The following is a 9,174-nucleotide window of genomic DNA, read 5'->3' on the forward strand; positions in this document are numbered from 1 at the left end:
GTCATTGATGTTTTGTTTCGCGTCGTTAGGCACTTGGGAGAGCGAGTAGTCGTAAAAACTATTTTGGTGTCAAAATTTGAGTTTATGGGTTTTATTGCGTTGCGTGCGGTGCGTCGTTTCTTTGGGAACGTTCGGGACGATTTTATGGAGTCGAGTCAGTGTCATAGTGTCCTAGGATGAGTCTCTATGGATTGGTTCACGAATCGTATTATTTAGTTAGGAGTATTAAGATGCAAATCACGGAGTACAGTACACTCGGCGTCCGAGCGGTAATTTCTTTAAAATTTTAATGAATGGAGTACAGTACACTCGACGCCCGAGCGGTAATCACGTAGTACAGTACACGCGGTTGAGCTTTTTCGGGAAGACTCCATTCATCAAAATTTACAACTTTTGCATTTCTCTTAGTTTGTGAGCATATAATCATCAAGGCACGTCATGTATCTTTATTTTTGCATCATTCACACTATATACTTGCTGAAATGTGTGCCATGGTCGAAGGTTTCATGATCTTTGCATGTGTAAAAGTTTATGTTTCGGTTGCTTTGATTTTCGCACGTATTCTTCTAGCAACTCACATTTTTTTGTACCATGGTGCAAGGGGCCGCCGAACCAGGGTTTTGAGAGGCTGAACAAGTTGATGATTAAGGTATTTATAGGCTAGAGTCGAGACGTTAAGGGTATGTTGTAGACCGAGGGTTGCTTCGCCTAAGGGTGGTACGATTTTGGAGAGATAGCGTACGAGGGGCTGAGCTAGCGGTGCATAGACCGATTCAGGCCATGGACCCAGCCCTGGTGGGTCAGAGACAAGGGCTAGGAGGGTACAGCCCCTGGTGGAACCAGCCCCGAAGCCACTCGTTCGGGTTGAGTGGAGGATGGCCGCGGGTGGTGCTACCTGGGTGTCTAGCCAGCGTTGGCGAGTTGCGGCGAGCATGGGGCTGTGAGCTTGGGATTGGACGGTCCCATAGGGTCTTAAAGTGGGCTAGGCAGGGTTGATTAGGGGCTGATTCTCTTGGTCTTGAGCTAGGGACGGAATTATGGAGGGTTGTTGCATCTAGGGTTTTCGAGTGGGGACATGCAGATTTTTCCAGCAGCTTGTGGCCCTGTTTTCGTGAGTCATGGTGGGCTAGAATGTGAGGTTTAAGGGTTGTTAGAATGTTTTTAAGGTGTGGTAAAGGTTTTGGAAAATTTTAGTTTAGTTTCGGGTTGATTCGGGTTAAAACGGGGACTCCGGTCCAAGTTTTAAAACGAATCAGTTTCAGTTTTGAAACGGGATCGAGTTTATACCTAAGGAATGTTTATAAATATGTTTTATGATGTTTTAAGTAGTTTGGTAAAATTCGGGTCGAAATTTAGAGGTCCATGGGTAAAACGGTCATTTTGGGTTTCCAGGGGCAAAATGGTCATTTTGCACCCGGGGTGAGTTTTAGTCCTGACAGCGCCCTGAGCACAAACTTATCATGTTTTTAAATGTTTATGCATCATGTATATGATTTTTACGTAATTATGAAAAATACGGTGCATGCTTGGTTTTAAGAAAAATTTACGCATATGCATGTTTTTATTAAGTGATGAATATGATGACACGTTTTGAAGGATGAGAGTTGATTGTGATAAATATGATTATATGAGATATCATGAGCTGAGGCCAAGACTCAGTGGACGGATAACGCTGTCGCTGATGTCCTCGCCGTCGGATATTGCGATTATATTTTATGGATCCATCGAATAGAGCTGATATGATAGAGCTGATACGAAAGTCATAACTAATAAACTGAATTCAATTAAAGGAAAATGTATACGTATATGATGATATGTTGAGACATGTTTTGACATGTTATGATTTTATACAACATGTTTACATTTATGCTTTTAAGTTCATGAAATGTATGTTGATTATAGTATTTTTCATTGTTGTGTGCTATGTATATGTATTTGTTATCGCGGTATAGGTTTTTTGAGTCTTTAGACTCACTAGGCGTGAATGTTGCAGGTGAGCATGTCCATGAGAGGACAAGAGGTGCCGAATTCTGAGTAGGTAGGGCTGGATGTGTGCATACGACCCGAGAACCACACTTTTCCGCACATCACGTTTTTATGAGTTAGAGTGGACATGATCATTTTGATATTTTGATTTTGTTAGGGTGATGATTATTAGGATGTTTACTTGAGTTATTTTTACGTACACATATTATGGTCGTGTCGGCAATTTTAAACTGCAATATTTTATTGGTCAGATATTTTTTAAACTGCAGTATGTTATAGGATTATGATCATTTTTTTAAAGGTGTATTTTTCAGTAATGTTGCATGCATGCAAAATATTTAATGTTTATTTTCGAAAAATGTGAGATTTACAAAAAAAAAATCAACAGCATTTTAAATTATTATATGTCACAGATTTCGCCACAACACTTTTACCAGTTGAACTTGTTTGTTAGCGTAGCTCCTGAGTTTTCTGATCAACTATTTCGAATGGTCGTTCCTCAAAGGATAAATCTCCTTTTATTTCGAAGATGTGGTTAATATATAACTTGATCTGGATTCCTTAAGAACTTTCAAAGTTGAGATACATGAAAAACGTCATGTATTCTCGAGATGTTTTCTAGAAGCATTATCTGATATGCCACTGATCCGATTCGCTTGATTATTTTAAAAGGTACAATGAATTGTGGCTCCAACTTTCCTCGTTTTTCCTCCTCGAAGAATTCCTTTCTTTGCTCTTACTTTCAGAAGCATGTAGTCGCCTACCATAAATTCTAAACCTTTTCGTCTCTTATCAGTATAACTTTTTTGTCGACTTTGTGCAGTATACATTCTTTGTTTGATAACTCATACCTTTTCAATGGCTTCATGTATAAGATCAGGTGCTACCATCCTGGTATTTCCGTCTTTGGTACCCCACCATTCCTCCATGTCCTAGTTGAGTTGTGAACGACATCTACGTCCATATAAGGCTTCGTAAGGTTCCATATGTATCGTAGCTTGGTTGTAGGCGAATTCTACTAATGGTAAATGCCTTCCCCAATTTTTTTCCGAAATCCCATACACATGCGCGTAACATATCCTCCAGCGTCTGAATGGTGCGTTCTGAATGCCCGTCATTCTCGGGATGTGCGGCGGTGCTAAAGTTTAAGTTAGTCCCCAAATATTCTTGTAGCTTTATCCATAACCTGGATGTAAACTTTGGGTATCGGTCTGAGACTATAGTGATAGGAATACCATGTAGTCGAATGATCTCTTTTTGGTAGAGTTCGGCTAACTTTTCTGCTCCATACTTTTGACTGACAGGTATAAAGTGAGCTGATTTGGTAAGGTGATCTACTATTACCCAAATGCTATCATGGCCTCCTGGAAGTGTTGGAAGTCCTGTTACAAAATCCATGGTGATGTTATCCCATTTCCACTCAGGTATAGGTAAAGGTTGTAGAAGTCCTGATGGTCTCTAATGTTCGAATTTTATCATTTGACATGGAAGACACTGTTTTAAAAATCGGCACTGTCTCTTTTCATCCTCTTCCACCAAAAATGTTGTTTCAAATCGTGGTACATTTTGGAACCCCCGGGATGGTTGGTGAATCGAGATTTATGAGCTGCTTCCAATATTTCTTGTCAAATAGAGCTAGGTACACAATTACGGTTTTGGTAGAGTAATATACCGCCCGAGTTAGTGGTAAAATCAGGATGGTTTTCTTCTGACGCTTTTAACTTTACCAGGTCACGATCAATTCTAACGTAGAATTCTGATTCAATTTTCAACTAGGCTGTATATACATGAGACTGCATATGTAAATTTTTACTTGATGCAACGCCACTTCCTGCGATGGACAAATAGGAGAGACTTGTGTTTTCTGACTTAGCGCATCTGCTACCACATTAGCTTTTTCCCAAATAATACATTATGGAACAGTCGTAATCCTCCAATAGTTCAATCCATCTTCGCTGTCTCATTTTAAGTTCTTTATGAGTAAATAAGTACTTCAAGCTCTGGTGATATGTCGAAAGTCGTCCCATATAGATAATGTCGCCATTTGGATAATGCACATATTATAGCTCCCAGCTCCAAATCATGTGCGGGGTAGCTAACATCATGATATGATGCAGTATATATGAATCAAGCAGTAGTTATGAAACCATACGATAAATTCAATGCCAAATGCCAAACAGGTCATAAAATCAATAATAAACCTCACCTTTTTATCTTACACAGTGATTTGCTTTGATAATCTAATTACTTCAATGTCCTATATTCATCAATTTTGTGATAATTCATGTGTTAGTAATATTCCTTGATAATTAATTTGTCTAAGTTCATATTTTGATTAAATTCGATGCTTAGTTAACACGTTGTTTGTCTTTCTTCCGGTTGTGGCTCCGGTTCCCCTGTATCTGAAATTTAAAGTAAATGGAAGAAAACATATGTTAAGTTTTTGAGGACTTAGTGAGGTTATAATCTAGGCGTCACACACACACACACACACACACATATATATATATATATTACCAAATGAATCATGATGATATCTTGACTTTGATCAATAGGTTAGACGATTTTGAAATGAAAGAGAAATGAAGTATTATGTCATGACTGTCCCGATTCTAGAATGGATATGTAGGCTATGGAGGTGGTTCCCACCATTATTCGATGTAGTACTTTCCCCACATACTCATGTAGAATCTGTACAATGGATTAGTACGAGCCAAGGTGAACTCACTATTGCGGACCCAAGTCATGTTGTTCAAATAAACCATATACCCGGATTGGAACCCGTTGTTCATTGGACTCACTTTCTGGGCCTAGGCCACGTTGTCCAGGGGACTAGAAATCTGGTTCGATGACCATTGGGACTAGAAATCCGGTTCGATTACCATTGTCCCGGCTCCATTCATTCAATCATTTAATCATTCAATCATTCAATCAGTAATAGCTGATCGGTAACCAATAAGATATTAATAAATTCAATATGAAGTACAATATGATCAATAAATAAGAAATACATGATATGATGCAGTATATATGAATCAAGCAGTAGTTATGAAACCATACGATAAATTCCAGGCCAAATGCCAAACAGCTCATAAAATCAATAATAAACCTCACCTTTTTATCTTATACAGTGATTTGCTTTGATAATCTAATTACTTCAATATCCTATATTCATCAATTTTGTGATAATTCATGTGTTAGTAATATCCTCGATAATTAATTTGTCTAAGTTCATATTTTGATTAAATTCGGTGCTTAGTTAACACGTTGTTTGTTTTTCCTCCGGTTGTGGCTCTGGTTCCCCTGTATCTGAAATTTAAAGTAAATGGAAGAAACATATGTTAAGTTTTTGAGGACTCAGTGAGGTTATAATCTAGGCGTTACACACACACACACACACACACACACACACACATATATATATATATAGTTTTGATATCCCGCACACCTACCGTGCACACCTATGTGAGCACTGATGAGGTGTCACTCACCCATTGGATGCACAATTTTCCTATATTTATCACATCCAATCGGTGAGTGACACCTCATCGGTGCTCACATAGGTGTGCACGGTAGGTGTGCAGGATATCAAAACTGTATATATATATATATATATATATATATACATTTTAGACGATTTTGAAATGAAAGAGAAATGAAGTATTATGTCATGACTGTCCCGATTCTAGAATGGATATGTAGGCTATAGAGGTGGCTCCCACCATTATTCGATGTAGTACTTTCACCACATACTCATGTAGAATCTGTACAATGGATTAGTACGAGCCAAGGTGAACTCACTATTCCGGACCCAAGTCACGTTGTTCAAATAAACCATATCCCCGGATTCGAACCCGTTGTTCATTGGAATCACTTTCTGGGCCTAGGCCATACTAGAAATCCGGTTCGATGACCATTGTCCTGGCCCCATTCATTCAATCATTTAATCATTCATTCAATCATTCAATCAGTAATAGCTGATCGGTAACCAATAAGATATTAATAAATTCAATATGAAGTACAATATGATCAATAAATAAGAAATACATGATATGATGCAGTATATATGAATCAAGCAGTAGTTATGAAACCATACGATAAATTCCAAGCCAAATGCCAAACAGGTCATAAAATCATTAATAAACCTCACCTTTTTATCTTACACAGTGATTTGCTTTGATAATCTAATTACTTCAATATCCTATATTCGTCAATTTTGTGATAATTCATGTGTTAGTAATACTCCTCGATAATTAATTTGTCTAAGTTCATATTTTGATTAAATTTGGTGTTTGGACACACTTTAAAATTACAAGAAAAATCATAATAATTCGAAATTAATTCTAAAAATTCTGAAATTCTCACAGTAGGTGTATTTTTTAAAATGCTATAACTTTTGTATAGAAAGTGTTTTCTAATTCTAAACTCATTATACCCAGATCGTAATTTTTCAGGCTGGTTGACTATGAATATTTCCGGCCCGAAAAAAGAGACTTGCTCTACTGTTTCTGGCCATTGACCGAACCTTGAACATACTTGACATCATGTTCAACATTTTTCTTTCTGTACTCAATTTCAAAAATAGTGTGCATGATGGAAATTTAGAAGTATCAAAATTGAAGATAACCATCCCAAAACTTTGTGGAATTTGATTTTTTTTTTGCCTTAAAAAATTCACATAAATTCATAGAATAATCGAAAAGCTTAGAAATTTGAAATTATAGTGTAGAACTAAGTGCAGAAACCGTCGGACACTAAAATTCCGGTCATCGGGGCAGTGCGTGTACTACACGTGCCACCGTTACTGTGCATGAGCTTTTCTTGGAAGACTCCATTCATCAAGAGCTACAACTTTTGTATATAAAGTTTTCCGAGAAAAGAAACATATTTTGCCCAAAATTTGAATTTTAAAAATGGATGGGTAGCAAATTTGCTACCAGAAAATAATAGCTTCCGATGATTTTCCGGTCGATTTTCCGACATGTCGAGATTCTACTCAACAAAAGAATAACATTTATGTTATAACCAAAACCTAAAGAAAGCGTTAATCAAGAGTTTCAAGTGCATGAACATGTAATCAAAATATGTTATTTTTGGAAATATACCTTTGTAAATTCTCACTGTTTTTGATTTTTTTGAAGAAATCCGTGAATATTTTTGCTACACCTCCTGCACCGACTTGTTTCTAGGTATGATAGGAAGTTTAAGTAATTTTTCCCGAATTTTTGGACACTATTTACTAATTTTCAAGTATTTTTCTCATTTCTTGTCATTTTCTCACCTATTTTTCTTCCCCTCTCTTTTCTACTAAATTTTTGCACGAATTTTTCTTATCTTTTTTCCTGATATCATGAATGTATTTATAGCCAAAATAAATCGAGGAGAGGATGCCAAGTGTCTAAGGTCATTGACACCTAATGAGGAGAGAATGCCAAGTATCTAAGGTAATTGACATCTCTTATTTATATCAATTATTAGAAGTAATATATATATATATATATATATATATATATATTATAAAATCATAAATATTTTTTATGATTTTAATATGAGTTTTCAGAACATTAAAATCAGATTATGCTCATATTTAATTATATAAAGTTGTTTATAATTTTAAATGAACATATCAAATAAAAAAGTGAATATAAAGTTATTTAATGAAAAGTTTTAGCTTATAAAGATTCACATAAATGCGAACAATTAAATTAAATAATAATTACAAGGTGACGTAAGAAAACAAGATCTGATGGAGTTCTTCATAGATCGGTTTAAACTGCCTTGACTTTTCACTGGTCTCCCTAAGGAATGTTGCTCTGTCTAGGAGTTAGTTATTTAAAGGGCCTTAGCCCTACCTATCTTTCCTGAGAACACTCTTGAAAAATGTTGATTGTGTCACTAAATAATTATTATATAAAATGTTATGTAAAGCAAAAATTATGATCAGTAAACCATATAATTTAAATAAAATGTGAATTTATTTACCGACAATTGTCTTCAATTGTGTGGGTATCCAGTTTTAATAATTCAACACATCACTTGTACATGATTGTATCAGAATTATTGAATGCAATTCAAAAGCCTTCATCTTCTACAAGCCTTTTCTTCTGAATGTTTTGCTCTAAAAAATTTTCTCATTTTATTTTAAAATTCAGAAACTTTATTTAATTTTCAAGACTTCAAGGAAGAACTTCAAAATGCAACCGAGAACAAAGTTTTGCTACTAATTATATTCAGAAAAATTCTCATGTAAGTTTTTTAATATTATTATGTTCGACCTTCAACCTTCAAGTTTCTTACGCAAAACTTCCATAAATAATTTTTTCCAAAAATTTATGATATCTGATTTTCAGAAAATGAAAACAAATATTTTTAAGACACATGTATCACGGTTCTGGTGCCAAATGTTATAGTTTTTCAACAAAATCATGTTTCTATACAACTTTGAAGATGATAAACAATATGCGGAAGCGGATCGAGCGTTACCTCCGGCCATCGAATAATTTGTAAGTTTTCGGTTTCCTCCGATTGAAGCCTTCTAAGTAGTCCAACTCTCTGTAGACAATGTATTTATGTTCTTATAATGTGTGTATTTAGGGACCCTAGTCACCGCTATTTATAGGTATTTCTCATATCATTAATGAGTTGATCGGGAGCTCGAGAGTCAAAAGAAAAGGCGCATGCATGTCTCAATTTTCTAAAGTTGAGACGATGTATGTATCGTTTGTAAAAAATGGAGGCTTATGAATGTCCTCATTTCCTACCGTTTATTTTTCTTTTGATATGATTAATTTTTCTTACATGTGAAACAATTATAAGCTAAAAAAAGGGTTAAATTATTGTCACGCCCCGAGACCGGGTTATGACACCGGCGTTGTTTAACAACCACACGATCGAAAAACAACTAGCCTCGTAGTACATCATAAACCGAAACCAGTTTATTATCGTAAATTTCCCAAAAGTTCACTGTCTTTACAACTCAAAAGAAATAGAAACATGCGGAAGCGTAAATACACGATACTGAAATCATAAGACAGAATAATCGACGGGTCCCGAATTAGACTGCTTCATCACCATCCCCAAAAGTAGTCTTGCTCCTCATCCTCAATTTGATTCTCATTCTTATCTGGGTGGGAAAGTAAGGGGTGAGTATTTTGGAGAAATACTCAGTAAATGGGGGCCGATCGCGCA

This window comes from Primulina tabacum, chromosome 13 (genome assembly GCF_025594145.1).
Source record: "Primulina tabacum isolate GXHZ01 chromosome 13, ASM2559414v2, whole genome shotgun sequence".
NCBI classification, from domain to species: domain Eukaryota; kingdom Viridiplantae; phylum Streptophyta; class Magnoliopsida; order Lamiales; family Gesneriaceae; genus Primulina; species Primulina tabacum.